Source organism: Lissotriton vulgaris, chromosome 9 (assembly GCF_964263255.1).
Source record: "Lissotriton vulgaris chromosome 9, aLisVul1.2, whole genome shotgun sequence".
Taxonomy (NCBI): Eukaryota; Metazoa; Chordata; class Amphibia; order Caudata; family Salamandridae; genus Lissotriton; species Lissotriton vulgaris.
The window spans coordinates 293643601-293656920 of NC_141697.1; positions in this window are offsets into that span (position 1 = coordinate 293643601).

Consider the following 13320-nt stretch of genomic DNA (forward strand, 5'->3'; position numbering starts at 1 on the left):
AGACTGATAATACCTCACAGTTAATATTAACTTCGAACATTACTAAAGTGCATCATTATTTTTCATTTGTTCTACATTTATCATGCCCTGAATGGGCATATTTGTTATTGTGTAGTAGTTTTGTGGCCCTGGATGGGCATAAGTTCCTTCAAATTCATCAATAACACAATGTCTTTGCTTTTGCAGAGTTCATTAATGAGTTTTTCTGGTTTGAGTCTTTTCCGATGATTAAACAGTTCTTACGATTTATTATTTTTTATTTTCAAATCTTGTTCTATCCAATGTCAGGTGGTTCAGGCATTACAGATGGACCCAAATCTCTTCATCGCTGTTAAGCCCCCATGGTGCCTGGGTCTTATGATCAATTATATACTTTGATTCCAGAGTACGTAGAGCTTTTATTCTATCACCCCCTCTTTCTGATCGCTCCACTTGGTCGATACAGTAGAATTTCAACAGATCCCTGTTGCTTTGGTGTGTTTCTGCAAAGTGGCGTGCTACCGGATAGGACCTATCCTTTTTTGTTATGACATGGATATGCTCTAAAATTCTTAGTTTTGTGGGGTTGATAGTGCTCCCTATGTATCGTTTCCCACAGGGACATTCCAAGCAATATATAGTCTACTCTGCATTGCAGTTTAGCAGTTTTTTGATCTCCCTGTTCGGTGTATCTTTATTTGTTCATCCTGGGTAGCTTGATACTTTTTTACTATCTTTACAGGCCTTGCACCGTAGACATGGAAAGAAGCCTTTTGATTTGGATAGTTTCATTGGTTGTGTTTTTGGGGAGAAATGGCTATGGACAAGGTGATCTGCCAGAGATTGACTGCGTCGATATGTGATCAACGGTTTCTCAGGAAGGATTCTTTTGAGTACTTGATCAGTTGTCAGGATGTGCCAGTTTTTCTTAAATATTTGCACAATTTTTCCTGCTTTAGTGCTGTAGTTTGTGATCATTCTAGTAGGCTCTTCTGACTTCTGAATTGGTTTGGCTACTAGGAGATCCCTCCTGTCTATTTTAGATAATTTTTCATCAGCCTGTTTTAGTGTGTATTTGCTGTAGCCCCTGACTTGGAATCTTTTGATGGTCTCCTCTTCTGCTGATGTGAATTCTGCTGTCTCTGTACCGTTGGGTTTTAGGCGTAAGAATTCACCTTAGGGAACGTTGTGGATTAAGCTTTTTGGATGGTGGCTTGCTGCAAGAAGCACAGCATTCCTGGACGTAGGCTTTCTGTATAGTTTTGTTTGGATCTTATCATTTTCTATATAGACTTCCAAGTCAAGGTAACATACACTGCTGTTGCTGATAGTACTCGTGAATCTTAGATTCCAACTATTGTCATTGAGTGAAGAGATATAGTCCTCAGCCGAGGCTCTATCCCCGCGCCAGATGACAAAAAGGTCATCAATGTACCTTGGCCATAAAAGAATTTTGTCCGTCCAATGATCATTGGCCTCACCCCATGCCTCGTGCTTCTCCCGCCAACCCACAAATAAATTTGCGTAGCTGGGGGAGAAGCACGAGCCCATTGAAGTGCCCCTGGTTTGTTTGTAAATTTCCCCAGAGAAGAGGAAGATATAGTGGTACAAGCAGAATCTAATCATAGCTAGCAGCATAGAATTGTGTTGTTTGAATTTTTCAGGTTTTCTATCTAAAAACCATTTTACTGCAGCTAGACCGTTCTCATGGGCAATACATGTATAGAGGTTAACAACGTCTAGTGTGATTAGGAGCATGTTTGGTTCCCAGATGATATTATCCACTTGTCTCAGGAAGTCTTGTGTATCCCTCAAATAAGAGGGTAAGTCCTTCACAATTGGTGCTAAAAAGATGTCTGTAAACCGTGATGTGTTCTCTATCAGGCTCCCAATAGATGATACTATCGGGCCTCCCGGTGGCCTTTTGGGGTTCTTATGGTCTTTAGGCAAATGGTAAAACATTGGTAATACCGGTGCCTCACATTGCAGGTAAAGGAATTCATCCGAGTTGAGCATCCCGTTGAAGTACTGGGTTTTTAAGAACCCAGCGGTGCCAGGGAACACACCCTAAGACTTTGAGTCCTTCCTGTTTCAGACTACAGAAACACAGAGTCTTCTTGGTGAAGTCAAAGATCGTATTTATTGGCTGCAGCTAGTAACAGGTATCCTAGAAGTACAACACGGTGTATATTCTCAGGAGACTGCTCAATCTTACAAAGCCAGCCTTCTCTTTTTATACAAAATGTTATGCTTTAGGCAAACATTCCTTATTTTACAGTTGACCATTCACATATTCTCACTACAAAGAAAAAGCAGAGTCATGATGACAAGCCCATATTTTAGTTTGTCCAGCCCGCAATCAATTACCCGGCAAGGCCCAGTATTTTCATCAGATATCGACGGACCCCCAATAAAAACGGGCACCTCCTCCTCGTAAAGCAAGTCATAAAGAAAGAAAACAGGGACAGGTGTGTGTAAGATTAGGTATGGTTTGTGTGCGATGAAAGGTTTATGATATGTTGTGCCTTGATACTAATCTCATTCGGCCACTGGGAAAGGAACTGGCCGAACAGGTTTGGCTTCAGGCAGTGGAGTCAGCTTGCCCAGGTCACAGAGGAGTCAGCAAAGGTGTACGTGTCCTTCAGACTCGTTTTTGACCTTAGTCATTTGGCCTATGTGAGGGCAATCACAAAATGGCTGCCGTTCACAAAATGGAACCCGAGGGTTCAGGACGGAAACTCTGATTTCAGGGTGATTTCGTCACCCGAATATGACGAAAATGCTTGTGCATAGTATTCTAATCATTCTCGGTCTTCTGATACCAAAATCATCATTATACGACGATGTTTATAACACGGGTCCAGAATTTTCAGTACCACGCCGTCTTCTTTCCATTTTTCCAGCATCCTCTGGAAATCCATGGTGCTTTGTACATATTCTTGTCTCTTTATGATGGTATAACAATCCGGGTCTCTCAGTTGTCTTATGCTTCTTGCTCGTAATGTTCCTTAGAAAAGATCACAATATTTCCCCCTTTATCAGAAGGTTTAATTTCTATTGAGGTGTCGTTTTTTAGGGATTTTATTGCTTCCCATTCTTTTCTCGAAATATTTGAATTCCTCATGTCCATTTTTTCTTTTGTTAATTTCTCCAGGTCTATTTGGATGGCTTCGTTAAAGACATCAATTGCATCATTAGGAGCAGTTGGTAGTTTTCTCGATTTGTTTTTCATATTGCTTGGTTCACGTATTTGTGTTTGTGCAGTGTTCTCCATTTGTGACCCAAGGATGTGCTCCTCCAAATTCTCCTGCGACAGCATACTTATGTTAGGGGGTGTATCTGGGAATTCATCCATTGTTTCTAAATTGACTCCAGTGAGATTGTTTTCATCAGTCATTTGGTTTTTAGATTGTAAGGCAAAATATTTTTGAAATTTCAATTTGCGTATGTATTTAAACAGGTCAATTCAGGTATTTACCAGATCAAGGTCAGCTGATGGACAAAAGCTTAGTCCTTTTTTAAAGATATTCATTTCATCCTTCGTTAGAACTCGGTTAGAGAGGTTTATGATGCTGTTATCCTCTATAGTATTTACCACTTCTTGTGTTTCGATGCACTTCTCGTGACCATTGGAGAAGCGGTTGCTGCATTTCCCCTCTTGCCCCTCCTCGTTTTTCTCTTTGGTTTTGTTGGGGCGGTGGTTTCGTTGCTGTGGCCTTTGTCTTGTCTCCTTGATGACCTGATAGTCGGCGAAAAAAGGAGGAATTTCCTTCCCTTGGTCTTTGTTTGCTCGTGCTCCTGTTACTTCTTCGTCCGATACTTCAGATTCCGAAGTTTCTGAATTGCTTGGTGCGGCAGTTCCTTGTGCAAGGCGATTTCTTGTTGCGTCAAATTTGCGAGCAAAAGTTAAAATTCTCCCCGTCATGTACTTCTGCTCGTCACATTGGAATTTAGTTTGCTTCCTTTTCCTGATTCCCAATTCATAGTCCTTCACTCTTTTAGTCATTAATTTCCTCAGATCTTCGCTTGTTTTTGTGTCTTTCTCTTTCTTAGTTGATTCTTCCAGTTCATTTATTTCTTTGAGGCATTCATCCCTGTCAATCCAGGCATACTTGATTAGCATGCGCACCATTCCTTTTGCCAATTCTGCCGTATATTCCGCCCATTCCTTGAGTAGGGCAGGATTAGGTTTCTCATATGAGGGGACGGTGAAGATGCGGAGTCTTCTCGGGACCCGGTCGCAATCTACATATCATTGGAGGGAAGTAGCCTCCCACCATTTCCTCACTTCTCTTTCAAGCAGTTTTTCCAGCCTTTGGTACAGTATCTTCAAGTTGCTGGTCAGTGTAGTTGATGCTGTGGCACCATTAGTACTGGCCAAGGTTTCCGTGGCTGATTTGAACATTAAGTTCGCTGCTGTCTCCCTTTCTTCTCTGAGCTCCGCAGCGCTCGACATAATTGTAAATTCCTTTGCTCAAAGTTATTGATGTGGTATATTCTTAACGTAGGGTGGTGGATTATCACACTTGTGGGGTATGCAATGTTTTTACGGGACCAAATGCGGGACAGAGACTAAACCATTTAAACTTATTTTCCACTTCGCCGCTTCACTCACCGAGATCTCTTCGGGGACCTCCGGAGGCACCAGCCGACGCTGCCAGTGTTGCGGTTCAGAGAACGCGGGCGGGGTGATTTCTATGGATCCTGCTTGCTTCTTAGGAGTTCAATACAGGTTCTCCGTGTTTACATCAGTGGTTTGATCCGCCTCGGGGCTAACGGCCATATTAGCTTCATGAACAGTTCTGTTTCACCGCCGTCGCTCCTCCTTCCCCCGGGTGCCTCAGCCAGCAGTGGTGAACCGCTACACACTCGAACACCTTTTCACTTCAATTAGGCTGAAAAACAGGCCAGCACACAGGTCTCCGATTCCAGAATGTTTATTGCAACCCCATCACCCCTAACAGACGCGCTTCGCTCGGAACGAGCTTCGTCAGTGTCAGTTTGCATGTTTGTACTGGAGCCATTTTAAAAACATATTCACATTACTGTGCAACAACATAAAAGAAGGTGTAATACCTTAGTGCAGCCGTAGTGGCTGCCATCTTATAGTATGTTACTTTTAAATATATCATTAGTGTCTTTCTTTCTGGCGTTTCTTAAATAAAGTGCTCTAGTGCATACCCTTTTTAAAAAAACATATGACAGCAGACTGATAATACCTCACAGTTAATATTAACTTTGAACATTACTAAAGTGCATCATTAATTTTGCATTTCTTCTACATATAAACAAAAAAAAATATATATATATATATATATCTATATATAACATATTTAAACTTTACAGAAACACAGTCACTGAATGATGTCATCAGTGATGGCATCAGTGATGTCATTTGAGATGTCATCGGTGATGTCATCAGTGATGTCACTTACCATGTCTTTAATGACATAATATGTGACGTCATCAGCAGCGCATTGAGGGGACGTGAGTTAAAGTTAGCTCAACTTACTATAACGGCCACATTTCTCTAGTTTTGTACGAGTGAAATGTCCAACTAACTATAATGTCCCTGAAACCTGTGTTTTTTCAGTGAATTTCTAAAGTTTTTTAAATGATAATTTCTAACTATAACGTCCCTAAAACCTATGGTTTTTTTGGGGTGAATATATGAATATGTATATATATATATTAATAACTTTGGTGCCGTTTGACCAATCTTCAGGAAAGTTTCAAAAGTTTGTTTTGAAGCTTTCCTGAAGTTTCGTCCAAAGGCACCAAAGTTATTGGGAAATCAAAAAACGCTTTTCCTATGGAAACAAGGTTTTAAATATAACTACCTACTGGGTTTTAACTATCACTACGTACTGGCAACCTTCAGTAGGTAATATATATTCACCTACTGGGGATAGCCAGTAGGTATATATAGATAGGATTGGCTACCATAGGAAATCTGCAACATTCTATTGGGAATAACTTTGGCGCCAGTTGAGGAATTTGCGTGTAATTTTCCAAAATGTTGGCCAGCTCCGCTCCGCTCCTTCCCCGAAAGTTTCAGGGGGATTAGTGAAGTGGGGGCTGAGAAAAAGGGGGGTCCCAAAACGTGTTTTCCCCCTGTTAATTTCCAAAGGTGGGACTGACAAGTCTACAGCCCGAACCGCTGAACGGAATAACGCCAAACTTTGCAAAATTGTAGGGACTGGTACGCAGATGTGCCTTTGCTATGTTTGGTGAAAATTGCTCTAGTGGTTTTGATGAACATTAGCTTCAAAAACACATATATATCTATATAAGCTTACGGGTCCGTGCACCGTACGCGTACCGTCCGCGTACAGTACGCGTATGTGCGCGTACCCTTATGTGCGCGAGCGCGATCCTGATTGGCTGGCAGTCGACTGTAAACATTCCAAACTGTCAAAACCAGGAAGAGTTGGCCACCATCTTGTTTCTCAGGAGAACTGAGGCACAATAGAGCCCAAAACAAGAGTGGAAAACAAGAAAAGGGGGCAGGGTAGAGACCCCCCAACCCCGTAGCCCTTCTCAGGGGGTCTCAGAAGGACCCCCAAGGGCAAAAAAAAAGAAAAAATCAAAAAATCACGGGGTACGTGTACGGTACGCGTATAGGCGCGTGTACGTATGCGTACCATGCGCGTATCGTGCGCGTATCCCGCGATTTTATTAAAAAAATAAAAAAAATAATTTTGCCCTTGGGGGTCCTTCGGGGACAACCTGAGAAGGGCTAGGGGGTCAGGGAGTCTCTACCCTGCCCCATTTTTGCGTTTTCCACTTTTATTTTGTGCTCTCTTGTGCCTCAGTTCTACTGAGAAATGAGATGGCTGCTCAGGTGGTACCAGAAGGATATTAAAATATGAAAACGTTATTCGGTAATAGAATTTGCATTTACGAAACCTTTGAAGTTTTTAGAAAAAAATATAGGTTTCACGCCGGATATAGTTAGGAATTAGCATTTAAAAAACCTTGCAAATTCACTTAAAAAACCATAGGTTTCAGGCCTTATATAGTTAGGAATTAGCATTTAAAAACCTTTGAAATTCACTTAAAAAACTATAGGTTTCAGGCCTTATATAGTTAGGAATTAGCATTTAAAAAACCTTTGAAATTCAATGAAAAAAACATAGGTTTCAGGCCTTATATAGTTAGGAATTAGCTTTAAAAAAACCTTTGAAATGCACTCAAAAAAAGTTTTAGGGGTGTTATAGTTTGCTGGACATTTCACTCATACAAAACCATTGAAATAGCTCCTATATATTTAAATGGACTAACTATATTTCTCGCACCGGCAATGCACTGCTGATGATGTCACATATTAGATCATTCATGAGATGGTCAGTGACATCACTGATGAAATCTCAAATGACAATCTAAAATTGTTCATAAAAGCCAAAAAAAGTAAAAAATGTTCCAAAAAACAATAAAAAAATATGAAAACAACATAAAGAATAAAAAAACCAGTTCTTTTTAGTACCTTTTTTCCCCATGGTACGCTACCCGGTACGTTCCGCGGTGCGCGTACTGGGCAATCCCCCCGTACTACCCCCGCGGGGCCCGCTCCCCCCACGGGCCCTTTTATGGCCCCCACATCAAACCTAGGGGGTCAGGGGGGTCTACCCTGCCCCCTTTTGGTCATTTCCCCCTTTGTTTTTGCCACCTCTTGTGTCTCAATCCTACCGAGACACAAGATGGCGGCCGCTCCGGACTGTTTGGAATGTTGACAGACACCCGAGAGCCAATCAGCTTTCTGCTCGCGAACTCGCGTAGCGCGCCCCGGTGCGCGTACCGGGGCGCGCTTATAGATATATACATTTTTTTCAACCTAAATTACTCAAAATCCACTGGAGCACATATCTCTTGAGACATAGCAAAGGCACATCGGGCTACCAGTCCCTACAATTTTGCCAAGTTTGGTGGAAATCCATTCAGCCGTTCGGGCTAAAAGTGAGTCCAACCGCCCCATGGAAATTAAAATGGGGAAAACATGTTTTGAGACCCTCCTTTTATCTCGGCCCCAGCTTCACGAATCCCCCCCAAACTTTCAGGGACGGAGCGGAGTGGAGCTGGCCATTTTCATGGAGATATTCAGCCAATTCTGTCCATCAACGCCAAAGTTATTCCCAATAGAATATTGCAGATTTCCTATGGAAAACTATCCTAACTATAACTACCTACTGGCGACCGCCAGTAGGTAATATATATATATATATATATATATATATATATATATATATATATATATATATATATATATATATATATCACCTACTGGCGGTCGCCAGTAGGTAATATATATATATATATATATATATATATATATATATATATATATATATATATATATATATATTACCTACTGGCGGTCGCCAGTAGGTAGTTATAGTTAGGAGCTATTTCCCATAGGAAATCCGTAACATTCTATTTGAAATACCTTTTGCGCCGGTTAATGAATCTTTGCTTTTCCATAGGACATTTTGACGTAGCTACAGCCCGAACTGCTGAATGGATTTACACCAAATTTGGCAAAAAGGTAGACCTCAGTTCAGACTCGTGTCTTTTGCTTAAATGGTGTCAATCAATTCAGTAGTTCCTGTGAAAATTACAATTAAAATCATTTATATATCTATGGCCGTGGTGGATCCGCGCACCCTGAGCGCAGCATGAGCGCTCCATGAGCGCACCATAAGCGCACCCTTCCAATCACGCGCTAAAAGCTAATTGACTGTCAACATTCCAAACCAGGAACTGTTGGCAGCCATTTTGTGCCTCTGTAGAAGCGAGGCTGAAGAAGCCAGTGGAACAAGTGTGCAAAATGTATAAAGGGGGGTAGAAATATCCTGTTCCTCTAGACTTGTTTAGGGGACCCCCAGGGCTCAAATATATATATACATATATTTTTTTTAAACCCAGCAGGTGCACGCAGGGTGCGCAGATTCTACCTTAAAAAATAAAATAAATATAACAGGGCTTCTTTTATAATTAGCCCCCAGGGGGGTAAATTCCAGGGGGCAAATTTTTAAAATATATGGGGGCCCAGAGGGGCCCCCTAGCCCTGGGGATAGAAAATAAATAATTGGGGGGCTCCAAGGCCCCCCCTGTAAAATTAGAGGTCGGGGCCTCAATGACCCCCAAACCCTGGGGACCACCACCCCCCTGGGCTTTCTGTATTGTGGGATGGGGCTACTTGGCCCCCATCCTGGAGCCCTCAAGGGCCCTGGGAACCGCCACCCACCAGGGCCTGCTCCTGCAGTGTCCCAGGGTACCCTCGGGACACTGCTATTTGCTATGAGAGGGTGGGAGTCTCGCAGCTCCCGCCCTCCCATTGCAAACTTGGTTTGGATTTTGAAAGAGAGAGAAGGGAAATCTGTTCTCTCTTTCAAAATCCAAACCAGATTGCTTTTCCACATGGGAAGCTGCATGGCAGCAGCTCCCCATGTGGAAAAGCAATGCCGGCTCCCAAGCGCGTAGAAGTTTTGCACCAAACGCGCTGGAGTCGCGCACCCTACAGATTATGAGCCTTGTATCCAAAGCGTGCACACCAGGGGGCCACACTGAGTGCTGCGCTGGGTGCGCAACTTCTAATTTTACTGTAAAAAAATAGCCCCTATCAGTAATTTCTAATATCTCCGTGGACCCCATCACCTGGGGCTTATAAAAAACATTGGGAATGGTGGGGGAGCCCCAATGTGCCTATGGTCCCGCCTGCTCCCCACGTCTTTCGGGAGCCAGCATTGCTTTTCCACATGGGGAGCTGCTAACATGCATGTGGAAAAGCAATCTGGTTTGGATTTTAATTATTAAGGGAAAATTCAGTAGTCAAAAAACCTTACCCCCAGGGTGGCCTGTCTGGACCACACATCATAATGCTAATACAACGAAACTTTTACATCGTGTATTCCATTACAACGCATGTTATTACAACGCATGCATTACAACGCCTATTCAATTACAACGCATGCCATTACAATGCAAAAAATTTTGAAATGAAAATAAGTACTCGCTTTTAAAAAAATATATAGTTATTATTTTATAATATACAATTTAGTTTATTAACACATTAGTGGAATTAGTTAAAACAATACTCAGGTATAAATTAAAATACTCAATAAATAAATGAGAGTATCTCTTGCACGGGATGCAGGGAAAATGGAGGTCTTGGGTGGCGAAGAGTATTAAAAAAAGATAGAAAAAAAGGCAGTTAATAGAATAATAAGTTTTAAAAAAAGGGGAATGAATGTAAATACTCGTATTAAAAAAAGAGAGTAGCCTATAGAAATGCTTTTATAAGAAAAACAAGTTCAAATAAAGCATTTTGGAAATTAATCGAAAGTTAAAAAGTATGGAAATAGGCACGTTTACATAAACACGTGACGTACTACAACAGTGGAAATGAGAGCACCTAATTGATCACATAGAGTGCTAGCTAACCAAAAAGTATAGAAACCACACCCGTGGGATGATTAGTTTTGTTTCAGAGAATCAATACGGGTGAAGAAACTACGAGGAAGGTAAAGATACGGGACTGCAGAAGCATCTTGAGAATACCTTTCATTTCCTCAGAGGGAACATATTGTTAATATATATTTAACAATACATAAAACATTATGTTCCCTCCAGAGTAGTTGGATGAATTATGACGGAGTAATAAAGATTATCGAAGAGAGGTAAATTAATTATGTGAAAGGTATATGTTTGATATTTTTTAAAAGAAAGCAAAATTATTTAAATGCCTATAGAATGTAGTATGTTTAAGTTTAAATGGAATATAAAAACGAGTTGACAAAAGAACCGTTACAAGAAATATAGGTGAATTAAGGAATTACTTTGTGCAAGGTAATGATTCGGAGTGATGGTATCATCTTGAGTTTATCTTTCATTTCCACAGAGGGAACTTATTGTTGATGTATAATTTAATTTATATTCAACTTTATGATCCCTCAAGTGGATTTGGATGACTTTTAACAGACGATTTGAAAGAATAATAAATAATATTTTTTTAAGAATGCAAGTATATTACAATGATTGACGCAAAAAGGAAATACTTTGGAATCAGGAAGAATACTCTTTATCTTGAAAATGAGTTAAAAGTATGTATTATATATTGAGTAGTGCTTTTACCAATTTTCACTCTTAGAGAACAGGAGGATTATCTTTGCAAGCACTTCTTAAGAAAAAAATAATATAATTGTGCCTTGAAATGTTAATTAATAAAGCTTTTATTTGTTAAATATGATTGTTAAATGTAATAATGAAATGAAATGTACATTAAAAAAGAAAGATGAAGTAGTGTGCGAGTATTTGTCGTAGCACTTCTATTCTACTTAATCTCAAAGTAAAAAAAGCCAAATCATTTAAATAAAGATGACGGGGCAAGACTTAAATAATATAAACATAAGGAATGAGTGCTTATGATAAAATAAAAAAATCATGACTCGAAGAGGGGTCTCAGTCTGATGATAGCTGCTGTCCTAAAGCCATTTTTTGCACTTTTGAAAAAATAGCACAAAATTATGCAATCAAAAGAGGGTTTTCTCAGTAGAGAGTTGTTCCTCCAAAGAAGTTCTAAGATGAATGATTGAAATGGGTGGGGTCCTTCAATACTTACAATAGGAAGTCTAATAAACCAATCAAATCTCTTTTTTTCTGGTCACATGGGGTACGCAGCTCGCACCCAACTCGCACCCAACGTGACTTCATGAAATTGCATTTAAAAGTAATGTAACTTTATTAAAAGTTAAAGAATATTATTTTTATGATTAGCTCAGATAATGTCTTGTCCTAATATTTATATTAAATATATATATAAGTTTTTGATTATTAAACATTTTTGTGGGAGTCGTGCGCGCACCGCGTCTGATACGCATATGACGTCGCGCGGAATTGCGCAACTGTTCTGTCGCGAAATACATACATGTCGCGTTGTGCTTTGGCTAAAACTTGGTAAATAAAGCCGCTGTAATTCTTTGCTGAAATTCACTGACTGACCCTGTCGTCAGAAAATGCACTGCGCTAGATGGAGAGTGCCGGTGTCAACGTGGGTCAAACTTTGCTTTGATAATTAAAGAGAGGCGAGGCAGCTACCACCATAAAATGGCCAATTTGTAGCCGAAAAAACAAAGCCTTGGAAAAAGAGAGACGAACCTGTGAAGCAGCGTACGCTCTGGAAACTAACATAACTGAAGACAGCGTACGGCCGAGAAGTCTTGCCGGAGAGTAGGAAACCGCTCAGTTTCACTGATTCCGGTAAGAGCATTCACAACTGCAGTGCAAATTCCATAGGCTTTTTAACAACGGCGTACGAAGAAAACTGATGCGAGTAAAAGCACCCCAGTAATAATATTGTAATCACGATATTATCATTCAAGAAATATCTGCAATTAGTAAAGTTTTGTGCAAATAAACTAACTCTATGAGATATTTAGCACAAACATCCACGTTGTACTAACAAGTTGGAACTGGGCAGCTCTTGAATTTTGGGACTCGTGTTAAAAAGACAGCGCCTTACTAGAATTTTACAACCAGAGAAACTATTGGCCATGGAGGAAAGAGAAGCAAAACGGATAGCGGAAATTTATGATTTATTTACAGTCACCACTACACCTGGAACAGAGAGGGGTCAAATTGTAACACCTGTCAACAGAAATAATGAAAAATTAAGATACTGGGAAAGACTTTCGAAAAAATAAATAAATAAATGCTGGGAGTTATTAACCTTATTGAAGTATGTTGAAGTCAAAAGAATCCCAAGAGCCCTTCGCCTCACATTGATGCCAAGCCACCAGGACACAAGTGGAGAACTAATCCAAGAGTGGGGAGAGCACCTGCTCGTATCATCAACAGGATTAATGATCATTCTCATCAAACATAATGATAAGGCATTAAAGAAAATCAAAAAAGAACTAATAAATGTGGAAGAAGAAATAAATAAACTAACCTTAAAGGACGAACAACAAAAACTCAAATCTGATATCCTTAAAAAATTAGAAAAACATGAGGCAACAGCGGAAACATTTCAAATTTCAGAGGGATAAAGCAGACTTTGAAGAAGGACGAATTTTCACATTTGGCAAACAATATGAGATGAGAAAAAATAAAACACAATCAGACAAAACAGGAGAAGACACCTCAAGTTTTGAATCTATATCCAGCAAGGATATAAGTGAGACGGAGTACAATCCCCAACAAATAACAGAATTGGGGAAAAAAATCTAACTTTTTAGTTGAAATGCGGTTGACCTTAGAGCAACAGAACAAGGGCAACCACCCTAAAAGAGGCAGAGGCAGGGGACAAGGCAGAGGAGGAAGAGGAAGACCAGACAAGGCCAGAGA